Genomic DNA, 15,163 nt, shown 5'->3' on the forward strand with positions numbered 1-15,163 from the left:
TTTTTCTCATTTAGGTACTTCCACAAACCGAATTGTTCCTTCTGTAGCCAACTGATAGCCAGTTTAGAATCACCTTCCACTGTCAGTTTTCTGATATTCAGCTCCTGGGCTCTTTTTACCCCTTCCAGAACAGCCAATATTTCAGCTCTAGAGAATCCCTCCATCCAATAGAACCAGAATACATGGCAATAATTCAACCTTCTCCATCCCTGAAAACTCCTATACCTGACAGGCCTGGATTTCCTTCATTGCTACCATCAAAGTTCAGTATAGTGAACCCCAAAGCTGGAGGAGACCAAACTGAGTTAGATACAGTCTTTAATGGAGCTGACCAAGCCACTTCTTTCCAATTACTGATAATGTCTCCTGCTGAATAGTCTTCAAAAAGCTTCATAGTATTAGCCCAATGAGCCACCCTAATAGAAATTAATTCCATGATGGCATCCTTATTTCTTTCTTTTTCAAGGAAGGTCCTTTGATTCATTTCCTCCCAAACTGTCCAACAGATAGCTGCTCTTACTCATCTCCACAGAATTTTACCTCAACTCTTTAACCCCCTAACTGAAGTAGAATAGAACAAACTTTGCACATTTGGAGAGGAGGTCCACCTGTAACCAAAAAGAGAGAAAAACCAACACCAGGTCTCTGAAACAAAGGGGCAGGATATCAATAAGTGATGAACAGATCTCACCATTCTCCTTACATAGGATGCATCAGTGCAGGGATAAACACCAATTAGGCCTTTTACTTCGAAGTAAATCACAAGTGTTACACTTTTCTAAGAAGGCTTCCCAACAAAAAGCACTATTTCTGGGAAGGATTGGTCTACTCCAAACTTCCAAGACAGGGAAGGGGTGTCCAAAGACAGGTGGGGAATGAGCCAATTCTTTGAAAAAGGAAGAGCAAGAGAAAACACCCGAGGGAGAAGGGACCCATATCCGACTATCCCTCCTAGAGGGATCAATAACCACCTCGTCCAGGATTTTGAGCAAATCAGAAATAAGGTTCAATTCAAAGTCTCTAAGAGCCCTTCTAAAACCTAAGTTCCAATCCATAGTAGAATTAGAAATGGTTAAAAAGGTAATAACTGATTCATTTTTAAACCTCGAAAGGGAATACAAGGAGGGGAATAGCTCTTTCAAAGGTGTATTGCCCACACAAACATTTTCCCAAAATTTCACAAGGTTACCAGACAAAGGCCGTACCTGATTAAAGGAAGGAATGAATGAAGGAAGAATGGCATTAATAGATTTCCAAGGAGAAGCTCTTGTAGCCCTAGATGATACTCCCATGTCCCAACCATCCACTGCTTACCCATGAACACTTAAAATTACTCGAGCCTATAGTTTATCCCTCTCCGAAGTCAATCTCCAAAGCCATTTTCCTAGTACAGCTTCATTCTTTTACTACAAATTACCTAATGTAAGCCCGCCATCACTTTTGGTTTTGGTAACTATATCCCACCCAACCCTATGATCTCTTTTCTCCTCCCTTGGTTCCCATAAGAAATCCCTCATTAACTTTTCCAAAGTCCCACATACTCCCTCAGGAATTTTGAACACATACAAAAAGTAAGCAGGTAGATTAGCCAATGTTGACATAATCAAAATTATCTTGCCACCCAAACAGAGGTAGTTTTTCTTCCAAGAGGCTAACCTCTTTGTGAATCCGTCAATCACTGGGTTCCAAAAGCTCCTTTTGCTTGGGTTATCCCTTAGTGGAAGCTCCAAATAATTCGATGGCCACTGAGCAATCTCGCAACCAAGAATTTGGGCCCTTTCCTCCACTTCTCTATCACTCAAATTAATGCCAATCACACAACTCTTATCAAAATTGACTTTGAGGTTAGTTATTTGTTCAAACACATTGATCACTAGCTTTAAATTACTAACCCATTTGACCTCATCCCCACCACAAAAAAGAATTGTGTCATCAGCAAATTGTAAATGGGTTACCGGGACCCTATCCCTCCCTATTCTCCAACATTTCACCAAATTCCTAGAATCCGCCCTCTTAATAAACCTCCTTAGGTCTTCAACAATCAGGGTAAATAGGAAGGGAGAAAAGGGGTCCCCTTGCCTAATACCTCTAGTAGTAGGGAAGTGGTCCACCACCTTAGCATTCACCAATATGGAATAATAGCATGTCCTAATACACCCTTTCACCCGATTGCACAACTTCTACCCAAACCCAAAGGACTCTAGAACTTCTAATAAGAACGACCAATCCACCAAATCATATGTCTTTTCGAGATCCAATTTGCACACCAACCCTTTCTTCCCACTTCTTTTTAAATCTTCCACACTCCCATTTGCAATTAGGATTTGATCCATAATTTGTCTATTCTTCATAAAGGCACGTTGATTAAGGGAAATGATTAAGGTAGCACCTTTCTAATTCTTCGAGATAACACCTTGGCAATGATTTTATAAAGACTACTTACCAAACTGATGGGCCTAAACTCTTTGGGGTGACAATCTCCTACCTTTTTTTGAGATCAAATCAAGGAAGGTAGAATTCAAACCTAGATTAATTACCCCTCTTTCAAAAAATTCAGAGAACACTCTTTGAATATCATCCCCAAGTATCTCCCAACAGTCTTGATAAAAAGCCATCATAAAACCATCAGAACCGTGGACTTTAGATCTATCCATAGAGAAGATAACATCCCTTGTTTCTACCAACTCAATATTCTTTCCAACCACACCCTTGACTCTTCAGGGAGCCCAAGCCAATCCAAACTTTCAACCCGTAACCTGCTAATCAGAGGCCTTCTGAAGATAGATTTGAAGTGGTCCACTAAAGCCCCTTCAATCTCATTCTGCTGGGTTAAGGTTATACCATCAATCACAAGCTTAGAAATGAGATTCTTCTTCCTCCTGCCATTAGCTATAGCTTGAAAAAAAAATGTATTCCTGTCCCCTTCCTTTCCCTCTAGCTGATTTCTTCTTTAAAAAGGATATCCTCCAAATTTTTCCTCAGCTCCCACTTTAACTCTTTGTCCCTTTCCCAAAAGAACCTAGTTCTTCTTTTGCATCTAACTCATCAATCTGGTTAACCATCTATTGTTTTCTTTCTTCAAGCCTCCCAAAATGAATATTCCATTCCTTGATTTTATATTTGAACTCTTTTAACTCCCAATGGAATTTCATGCCTTCCCAATTGACCCTTAGGTTACTTTCTAACCACCACTCCTTTACTTTCTCCTAAATATCGAGTGGTACAACCACATATTCTCAAATCGAAAAGGGGTAGGTCCTCTATTTCCAGGCTCAAACTTACTTATCAATATTGGCCAATGATCAGAGGTGACTCTGGGTAATGTCCTTGACACCAAGTCTCCCCAATGTTCTTCCCAATCAGCAGTGAAAAGAAATCTGTCTAATTTTGAATAAATTGGTTCAGCTTGGAGATTAGACCAGGTGAAACTGTTATGTAAAAGATTTAGTTCTGTTTTGACTGGTGCTACAGTAGTCCGAACCAGGAAGAGAAGAAGAAGAAGAAGAAGAAGAAGAAGAAGAAGAAGAGAAGAAGAAGAAGAAGGGTCTATCGAAATCTGATGGATTACCCATACAGTTGACCCCCTTAATCTATATTAGACTCTAATAATCTTTACAAAGACAAAAATGTCCTTACTTAAGTGTGGGGGAGAGTGACTCTAATAACACTACCACATAAGCAAGCTACTTAACAAACATAAGAAGACTAAACTACCCCTATTCGGCACACTTTAACACTCCCCCTCAAGCTAGAGAATATATGTCATATAATCCCAGCTTGTTACATAGATAGTTCACTTTCCCTGAGCTTAGAGCTTTTGTAAACAAATCTGCCCACTGGTCATTCGAGCCCACATGTTCTGTATTTATCTCTCCAGCAAGAACCTTCTCTCTCAAAAAGTGGCAATCAACCTCTATGTACTTTGTTCTCTCATGAAAGACAAGATTGGATGAGATATGGAGTGCAGCTTGGTGGTCACAATACAATCTCATAGGTTTATCCATGTGAAACCCAATTTCTTGTAGGAGATTCCTCAACCACACTAATTCACAGGTAGTGTGAGCCATGGCACTATATTCGGCTTCAGCATTGCTTCTGGCCACAACCGTCTGCTTTTTACTCTTCCATGTCACAAGATTTCCTCCAAGAAATGTGCAATAGCCTATAGTAGATCTTCTGTCATTCACTAAGCCAGCCCAGTCTGCATCTATATACCCAACTACTTCAAGTTTTCCCCCTGGTTTATACAATAGCCCACGGCCTGGAGCTCCTTTCAGATACCTCACAATTCTAAGGATTGCATCCCAGCGAGGTATACGAGGGTTTTGCATGAATTGGCTCACCACACTAACTACAAAGGAGATGTCGGGTCTCGTGATAGTCAGATAGTTCAGCTTTCCCACTAGTCGTCTATACCTTCCAGGATCTTCAAATACTTCTCCTGTATCACTGCTCAACTTAACATTTGGTACCATAGGGGTCTCAGCCGATTTTGCACCTAACAGTCCTGTTTCTTCCAATAGATCAAGGACATATTTCCTTTGGCACACATTTACACCTTGTTTTAACCTGGCAACTTCTATTCCCAAGAAATACTTTAATGTTCCAAGGTGTTTTGTTTGAAAATGATTTTGTAGAAATACCTTTAGTTTGCCAATTTATCACTACCAGTGATGACAATATCATCCACATAGACCACTAATAAAATCTTCCCAGCTTCTGAGTCATAGCTGAACACTGAGTGATCAACCTGGCATTGCTTCATTCCAAAACTCTTCACCACTTCGCTAAACTTCCCAAACCAAGCACGTGGAGATTGCTTCAACCCATAAATTTCCATCTTTAGTTTGCACACCTTACCAACCTCCCCCTGAGCAACAAACCCAGGTGGTTGCTCCATATATACCTCCTCCACCAGATCACCATGGAGGAAGGCATTCTTTATGTCAAGTTGAAAGAGAGGCCAATCATACATAACTGCCAAGGAAATTAATACACAAACAGAACCAATTTTAGCCACCGGAGAGAATGTCTCCATTTGGTCCACTCCATACAACTGTGAGTAACCTTTAGCAACAAGTCTGGCCTTCAGACGCTCCACACTACCATCTGGCAAGTATTTCACAATATACACCCATTTACAGCTCACAGCATGCTTACCAGGTGGGAGAGTAGTAAGTTCCCACGTTTGAGTATGTTGAAGAGCAGAAAGTTCCTCCTCCATTGCCCGCCACCATCCAGGTGAACTAAGAGCTTCTTGAACATTGTTAGGTATGGAAATAGAGGACAAAAGTGAAACAAACTGGCGATGTGAGGTAGAAAGACGAGATAATGAAACAAAATTGGAAATGGGATGGAGGGTAGAACTACATTTACCTTTTCGTAAGGCAATGGGTAGGTCAAGGTTTGAAGATTCAGCAATAGGAGCCATGAGAGGATCCACAGATGAGGTAGAAGCAGGAGGAGGGGCCGGTGTCGTTCGACGTGTATACACTTGTCGGATCGGTGGTCGTTCAGTGATGACCTGCACTGGATGAGGTGATGAGTCTACTCCAACAACAGCCTCTGGAACTGGATCACTGATAGGAAGAGGAAGAGGAGGTAAGGGTGAAGACAAGGGTGCTTCATGACTGGAGAAGAAGGGTATAGACTCAAAAAATGTGACATCAGGGCAGACATAGCACTTTCGGGTAATGGGATTATAACACTTGTACCCTTCTTGAGTCCAAGAGTAGCCAAGGAAGACACATTTAATTGAGCGTGCATCTAGCTTGTCTATTCCAGGACTCAGATTGTGGACAAAGCACACACAACCAAAGACACGAGGAGTTAATGGAAACGGAGATAAAGTGGGAAACAAGATAGAGAAGGGGGACCACCATGAAGAATAAAAAAGGGCATCCGATTAATGAGAAAACATGCAGTGAGTACAGCATCACTCCAAAACCGTTTAGGAACATTCATGTGGTGAAGCATAGACCGAGCAATTTCAAGAAGCTGACGATTCTTCCGTTCAGCCACCCCATTTTGTTGAGGGGTGAAAGCACATGAGGTCTGATGAATAATGCAATGCTGTTCTAAATACTATTGAAATGAAGTAAGAAAGTATTCACAACCATTATCTAAACTGAGAACTTTGATTGGAACACCAAATTGTGTGCGTATTTCAGCATGGAATTTTTGAAAAATGGAAAATAATTCACTTCTTTATTTCATTAAGTAAATCCATGTCATTCTTGAACAATCATCAATAAAGGAGACAAAATACTTGTACCCATTATAAGACTCTATTTTGATTGGACCCCAAACATCTGAATGAACCAAAGAAAAAGGACTCAATATACGACTCTCAACTCTTGGACTGAAGGACACACGACGGTGTTTACCAAACTGACATGACTCACATTGTAAAACTAACAACCTTGTAACATCTAGTTGTTCCCTTGTAACAACTACCATTGTAAAACTACCAAACGGTCATATGATCTGGTTATATTCTGACTTCAGCCCCACTAAAAACCTTGTAACATCTAGTTGTTCCCTTAGATGTTGCTGAACTTTAATATCTGGAGTGAGGGGATGATAGACATTGAGTCCATTCCTTATATTCTCCATGTAGACATAGTACTCTTCTAGTGTTTTGGTTCCTTGTTGTAAATCAAAGTACTCCTGATAAAGTTGATATACTCTTGTTGTGTTATCTTGTCCAGAATATACCTTCTTAGCATGCTCCCATATATCCTTAGCTGTATCAAGGAACATGAAGTTGGCACTAATTTTGGGCTCCATACTATTCCACAGCCAAGTCATGATTTGAGCATCTTCTTGTTCCCAATCATTAAACCCTAGAGAGTCAACCGGTGGCTGTTCATCTCTTACATGCTTTACTTTCTTCTTTGCCTTGAGAAAAACTTCCACTGATTTAGCCCACGGAACATAGTTCTCCCCATTCAGCTTAATTGAGGTCATTTGTACCCCTAGGTAGTCGAGGGAAATTACCACACTAGGTTTCTGATCATTGTACCCATCTCCTATTGCTGCCATTGTACTCTTTCACAGTTGCCTCTAACCTTACTTCTCATCTACAAGCTGATTGATGTTGTTCACAGTTTGATACTTCAGCACCTATTGCAGCCCCTAAACACAACAGTGGGAGCACACACCTGTTCTTATTCACACTACTGCTGACTTCACACACCTACGACCCACATAAGCATCAATTTACCACTCACTAATCACAAGTAGGCCCTCTTACAACCACTCAATAAAAAAAAATTGTGCATCACAAGCACCATAACACAGTCAAATCTGCTACACCCAATTCAGACTCGTTTAACACACTTATGAGGGCATTACACAACCACAAAGGACTCGGCAAGGTCACTGCATTCCACCTTACACCACTCGGCCACTTACAGCAGCCCTAACACCACTAACAACTCACAACAGCCCTACACCATTCGGCTACTGCACACACAGCCCTTTCTAGGGTAACAATGAACTTAGTTCTCTAGGTTCCAATCAATACTAACAGCTTCTTGTAGGGTTTCTACCCAGAAATATCAGTAACACTAGAAGAAGAGATAACCGACCTTCCTTTGAGGATATCAACCAACCATTCACTGCTGAAGTCACTTTCCTTGCTGAAGAAGGTTATGCGCAGCAGAGAGAGACGAGCTGTGATGTTTTTGACCTAGGGCAAACCAATTCTCTCCATTGACTGACCAGAAACGAAGGAGAAGAGTCACGAACACTGCTGAGGTGCTTTACCAACTGAAGTAGGTCAGGAGCATGACTCCGATACCATGTTTCGACTGGTGCTACAGTAGTCCGAACCGGGAAGAGAAGAAGAAGAAGAAGAAGAAGAAGAAGAAGGGTCTATCGAAATCTGATGGATTACCCATACAGTCGACCCCCTTAATCTATATTAGACTCTAATAATCTTTACAAAGACAAAAATGTCCTTACTTAAGTGTGGGGCAGAGTAACTCTAATAACACTGCCACATAAGCAAGCTACTTAACAAACATAAGAAGACTAAACTATCCCTATTCGGCACACTTTAACAAGTTCCTTGAGCTCAAACATATTGATAAATTCATTGAATTTCCTCATACTCGTGGTATTTCTTTGTCACACATTGTTACACTCCTCAGTGAATCTAGTTACATTAAAGACCCCTCCTAAACACCAAGGACCTTCCCGCAATCCTCTAATATCACCTAGTTCTTCCCATAACTCATTCCTCTGCCTATAGCCATTAGGGCCATAAACATTAGCTAAGACCCATTCAAACAAGGGGTGATCATTTCAGCCCGGCCTGGAAATTCTGAGCTTAGGCCTGGGTTTTGTGTTCAGGCCCGGCCCGGGCCCGGGCCCACATCAGGCCCGCAAATTTTAGGGCCAGGCTTGGGCGTAATACTTCAAGCCCGGCCTGGCCAGCATATATTTTAACTTACACATTTTGTGTATAATGTATACATGTTATTTCACATTATATTATATATTTTATATATAAATATTATAACATGACATGTATAATTTATATTATATGTAATACTTTATATTATATAATGTATAAAATAAGTTTATATGCATGTTATGTCATTTAATATATAGATATGTAATGTTTTATATACGAGTGACATTGGCCCGGAATCAGGCTCGCCCGGCCTGAGCCCGTATAGACCTGGGCTAGGGCTTATGTTTCAGGCCAAGAACCCCGGGCTGGGCTAGGCCCGGGCCTAATCTATAGTCCTTATCATCAGTGCAAAGCCCAGCCCGGCCCAGCCCATGATCACCCCCGATTCAAACCCATCAACCACCTGTTTAAATTTGACAGAAACTGAATATCTTCCAACTAATTCTTTAACTCCTTCCACAACATTACTATCCCTCTAGAGGATCCCCAAGAGGGGCTCATTGCCCAGCTAAGACCATTTGCTCTCCACACGCTTCTAGCCCACCTATTGTCAAAGGTCATGAGCTTAGACTCCTGAGTTAGTAGTATATCTGGGTTTTCATTTCTTAGGACCTCCTTTATTAACGCTCTCTTTCTTACATTCCCCAAGCCTCTCACCTTCCAGCTCACAATCTTCATTTTTCCTACTTAATCAGCCCCCTACCCCATGTTCCTTTCAATCCTATCTTCCTCCTTTCCTTCCCCTACCCTTTCTTTCACTGAATTCTTTATCCCCTTCTAGATCCAACTTCAACTTCTCTGCTTCACTTAACTTTATTTTTCTCATCTTCCCTTCCTCTTTTTTATTCTTCAAGTGCACTTTCAACTCATTTGGGTTTTTTATTTTACAACCCAACTTTCCTACAAATTCAGCCAACGATTCTTCTTTTACTTCTTCTTTTTCCTCCTCTCAGGACCCCTCACTCATCATTCTAGGATTAGTACCTGGGAGACAAACAACAGGGGCAGAGATAGGATTAGTACCAAAACCTGAAAGCACAAACATACCTGGATTTGCGTTTGGGAGAGAATTGACAATTAGCTGGGTTTCACAATTAATCTCCAGAATAGGGTTTTGCAAGGAGCTTCCTAAATTCAATTCACACTCACAATTACATCAATTGCTCTGTCGTTCATCCCCACTTGTAGTACCTGAAAGAATGGTAGGATCCATCTAATGGACGCCAATAAAGTTGCGGAATGGGTGGGCGAATTTCAATAAATTTTCCTACCTTCTTCCAACTGGGAATCATATTCCCTAAATTTAGAATACTATATTCAAGGATCCTACTTGAACCATAATCGAACCAGATCTGAACCAAAAAGCAAAAGGGAGGAATATACCTGATCCGGAGAAGCAATATCTCCCAAAGTTGGTGTTCACCCCCAAAGAATAAACCAAGATCCGCTCCTGCTGAAGATGACACAACTGTGGATGGAACGGAACCAGCAGGGTGCGTCCTACACACTGGATCTTTCGCAAGAATCCTCTGGAAACTCGGAAATCTGAATCTTTCTCAGTCTTTTTCGCAAGACTGATGTCAAGAACTGATTTCTTGACTCCCTATTGCTGCAAAGATCAGATCTTGCAAGAGGGAAATGGCGGCAGCTGGAGAACTCCTCGGACAAAGATGGCTGAACTGCTTTTCTTCTCTCTAGAGTCTGTATGAGATCTAATCTCTGTTTGCAGGATAATTTCTTGCAACACAAACCCTTGGATCGAAATCTGATATATTTCTCTTAGGGTTTCTCCTCTTTTCTTCTTGATTAAGAAACCTCCTATTTTGGAGTTATCCAAATCCAAATCAGTATTTGGATATGGGATTATCTTAATCCTATCTGCAGATTAAGTTAGCTTACTCCTGATCTTATCAGGAGGTTACCAGATTCAAATCTGTTTTGAATTTGGTCTCCCAGAGATGATAAGGTTAAAGGCCCTATCCTTTTACTAACATTAATCTCAGATTCGCCCCATAGATGGGTGATCATATCAGCCCAGCTCGAAATGGGCTTTTGGCCCATTAAGTGTTCAGTGTTTAACTAGTCTCCAATCTGCTGCCCAGTTAGGCTTCTTTGTATGGCGTGGGACCCAAGCATTGATCTACACACCAGCCACATGGGTTCGGCCCAGCCTTTATTACAAGGCCCAACCGAATTCACTGAAAAACTCAGTAAACCCCTGAGCCCATCCCATGGACCCTATGGGCCCAACACTTACATTAAGTAGTCCATGGGCCAAGCCATCTTATAAAAACCCAGAGACTGTGGGCAGGTGCAAGATTAGCCCATTAGGTATTATCCTAAATAGTCTTACACTTAACCTCTCAGCCCTTAATGATCAAGCACTGCCCGACAAGAGAGGACCTCTCCCTCGGCTGCAAGGAACAGTGCCGCACTCTCCACTCACATGGATCCCGGGAATTAAAACCATTTGCAAACATTTCGAAACCGTATATATATATATATATATATATATTAATTTTGCAAAACAAAATTCCAACGATTGAAATCAACTGCCGGTAGTTTGGTTTCCATCAGAGAGAGTGCATTCCCGATCATTACCCTTTGTCCGACAAAGGGACTGATCCTGTCATTATGATCACCCACTCAGATGAATTCTCAGACTGTCCCAACATACCCAAGTTTTGCTCCCCATCTAAGGATCTCACTGATTGGCATATCAAAGACAGCCCGATCCGACACCTAGTGAAGTGTCATAATCGAGTCTAGGGGTCAGATGTAACTTTCCAGTTTTGCCCATCTATCTCCAAGGTCCAGGGCAATACTGGAAATCTGGTCCGGTTCAAGAATTCGAGTAATCCCATACTGCATGTGCCTTGGGTCTTACCCTGGTGGCCGAGACAAGCCATCCCAACACTTGGTGGCACACCAGTATCAGCCTTGGCAAGATAAATCTGCCCAGACTTATCCAATGGCTATGAACATTTAAAACTAACACGAGTCTCTATAAGTGTCCGGTTTTAGGGTCTTACACAGAATCATACCAAACAACATGAATCAAACATGCACTTTATTTATTTCCACTAAATAACAAAAATACATCAAATCGGATTGAAGCTAAGGGCATACAAAACTGTCTAATAGTACCCTTGTCTGAATTTTGGTGAACAATTGCTATCTTCTCACAGGTACCCTGCCCATTGCTCAACTTCTAACTTAGTAATCCTCTTCCCAGTGTTCAATTTTCCCCCTTATCATCCAAAATGCACTCAACTTTGTTTAACATCCCACCATCATCAGAAAGTCTTAGAGCAAAGATAATAACTTCCTGTTCCTTAGAAAAAAGAACAACTGCACCAGACGTGTCTCCCACCTCATCTTTTTCCATTGTATCTTCTCCCAAGCTATCACTCTCTGTCTCCAACCCTGGTTCAAAATCATCATCTGAGGAATCACAATTTACCCAGTCATCGTCTTCTTCTTCAATCTCTCTCCTAACCCTGGAATATCTTGGATTTGGGCGATCATCTCCCACTCTTCCCTGGTCCCCTACTTTGGATTTAGCAACTGGAACCCAGTGGAAATTTTGCTTCAGAGAGTTTTGTTTAGGTGGGTTGTTCCGAACTTCACATCGTTGCAATTCCTGTGAAGAAGATGATAGATCACCACTATGGTCTCCTATCGCACCCAATGAGGCCCAATTCACATGACCACTTAAAGTGTCACATGAGTCAACTATAGCAAAGGGGCCTTCCTTTAGGTTCAACCCTGTTTAACCCACAAATAGATCGGTTGGGTCAAAGAGTGTTAATCAATTTTCTTTCATAACTCTAGCTGGACGTTGACCCTAATCTGATTGAGTCCCCCTTCTAACCAATTCAGCAAAAGAGGGACCGACGGTAAACTTACTTTTAATTTCAAAAAAAAATTGAATTCTTTTCCTTAAATATTCAACTTTTAGGGCTTGACCTTCAACTTCCAAAGAAGGCAACTCCTCTCTAGATGAATCTTCCTCCACAAGGAGATCACATCTCCGCCCCACAATGCCCCACAGCACATCCCCGCCGTGTTGGGAGCATCTCCCAATGATAGTACCAGTCCTGATGATGTCATCATCGGGCGATGTTCCCAATACACGGCGGGGATGTGTTGTGGGGCATTGTGGGGTGGCTCGTTGTGGTGTGGAGATGTGAACTCCTTTTCAACTTCTCTTCTTCTCTTCTTCTCCTTCTCTCTTCCTTCTCTCTTCAAGAAACTACTTTCTTTCATATTTTTTTAATTCAGTAGATTCCTCCTATAGTTTTCAATGCGCCAAGGCAAGGCTAGGCGACGGGGGGGCGCCTTGTCGCCTAGTCACCTAGGCGGCCGCCTAAGCGTCGCCTACGTGATGGATTTTTTTAAGTAATAATCACATAACCTAGGGTAGTTCTCTAGGTTCCATAACCAACTTTCTTTAATAATTATCCGTAATTTTCACAAGAAAATTATAAACTTCATGTTTAAGTCTAGAAAATCAACATATTTATGAGAAGAAAAAGAAGAAAGGAAAGAAAATTCAAAAAATATAGGTGCTGAACCCCTATTTTTGTTATAGGAAAAGAAGAAAAGAAAAGGTGGAAGAAAAAGGAAAAGAAGAAGAAGAAGATGAGGAATAAGAAATGTGTTGATTATGTTAGACAGTGTATGCCCTTAGCTCCAATCAGATTGATGTAATTATTGTCATTTATTGTAAATGAATAAAGTGCATAATTGATTCATGTTATTATAGAGTGTTTCTGTGTAATACCCTTAAACTAGACACTTATGAGACTCGTGTTAGTTTAGAATCTTCACAGCCATTGGATAGACCTGGGGAGATTTATCCTGCCAAGGCTGACACTGATGTGCCGCCAAGTTGGTTGGGGTGGTTGTCTCAGCTTGTTATGGGCCCACGAATAGGATCTCATCACATGTCGGTTAACAGGGAAAACTTCTTGTTTTCCTTTGTTTCTCCCTTTTCTCGAGGAACCTATCTTTAGCGCCTTAATGGTGATTTGTTAAAGAGATCACCAACTCTCCTCTGCTCTTTCTTGACTGAAAATTTCGATAATTTTATTGAATATCTCTGCTCCTTTAAATAGGAGATTACAAGAAGATAAGAGTCCTTCTTTAGGAAAACTTCCTAGACTAATTAATAGGAACATTGAATTTAGCTAAGAGATAAGATAGAAACAGATAAGATAAGAACACTGAATCTAGCTAATAGATAAGATAGGAACACTGAATCTAGCTAAGGGATAAGATAGGGACACTAAATCTAGCTAACAGATAAGATAGGAACAGAGATAAGATACGCCCATTACTGCTGCTGTTTGCGGCTGTATTTCTTTCCAATAAAAGCATCCATAACATTACTCCCCTCCTGGACTAAGAGCTTGTCCTCAAGCTCGAATTTAGGATAGGTGTCTTGAAACTCAGTCAAAGGAATCCAGGTAGCTTCAGCCAATGGTAAGATGGCCCATTCCACCAGAACTTCAACAATGCCTCAATTAATTCTGGAACGAACAATAGACTGAGGTTGAGGAATGATTTTGCCCTCCTTCAAAGGTGGTAAGGAGGGGACACTGACAGGAGGAACAACCTTAAACGGCTTGAGCAAGGAAATGTGGAAAACATCATGAATCCTACAGTGCTCTGGAGTTCCAGCTTATATGCAACCTCACCAATTCGCTGCAAAACCTTGAAAGGCCCATAGAACTTATAAGCTAATTTAGGAACAGCCCTGTGACTCAAAGAACGCTGACGATAAGGCTGAAGTTTCAACCAAACAAACTGCCTAGGTTCAAATGACAATTCCCGATGATGCTGGTCATAGGCTGGCTTCATGCGGAGTTGTGCATGTTGCAAACGAAGAGAAATTTCAGCCAAAAGAGCATCCCGCTCTCGTAAGGAACGATCAATCTCCTCCAAACGAGTAGAACCCGGTTCATAGGACAACAAACGAGGAGGTTCACGGCCATAGACCACTCGGAAGTGTGTCATCTCTAAAGAAGAATGATAGGCAGTGTTATAACAGTACTCGGCCCAAGGAAGCCAATCAACCCACCGTCTCGGTTGATCCCCAACAAAGCAACGGAGATACATCTCAATCGTTCGATTCACCACCTTAGTTTGACTATCTGATTGAGGATGATAAGCGGAAGAAAAGGCTAAGGTGGTACCATTTAACCGAAACAATTCCCTCCAAAAGGTACTAGTAAAAACCGGGTCCCTGTAGCTGACAATAGATTCCGGTAACCCGTGTAAACGAAAAATGTGAGTGAAAAAGACATGGGCGATAGAAGTAGCGTTGTACGGATGAGAAAGAGGGATGAAATGGGCGTACTTAGAGAAGCGATCCACCACTACATAAAGAACTGATTTTCCCCCAACCTTGGGCAGTCCCTCTATGAAATCCATGGAAATATCAACCCATATCTACGTTGGAATCGAAAGGGGCTGAAGAAGATCAGCTGGATGCAGACTCTCCCATTTGTGTTGTTGACAAATAGAGCAGTTTTGTATAAAGTCCCTAATAGAGCCCTTCATACCTTGCCAATGGAAATCGGCTTGGACGCGATACAGTGTTTTCTGAATACCTTCATGGGTGGAGTTATGAATACTGGAGATGATGGAGGGAATCAAAGAAGAATCAGCCGGGAGATATATCCGACCCTTTTACATCACAAGCCCATCTGTAAGGGTCCAATTGGAGTCTACAGT

General features: G+C 41.5%; 1 protein-coding gene across 17 annotated transcripts in view; it reads right to left on the minus strand.

Moving 5' to 3' along the window:
- Positions 1 to 15,163, minus strand: part of PSAT1 (phospholipid sterol acyl transferase 1) — a 129,653-nt gene that overhangs the window by 83,626 nt on the left and 30,864 nt on the right. The window lies entirely within an intron of this gene.

This window comes from Nelumbo nucifera, chromosome 1, assembly GCF_055504915.1.
Source record: "Nelumbo nucifera cultivar China Antique chromosome 1, China Antique-T2T, whole genome shotgun sequence".
Lineage (NCBI taxonomy): Eukaryota > Viridiplantae > Streptophyta > Magnoliopsida > Proteales > Nelumbonaceae > Nelumbo > Nelumbo nucifera.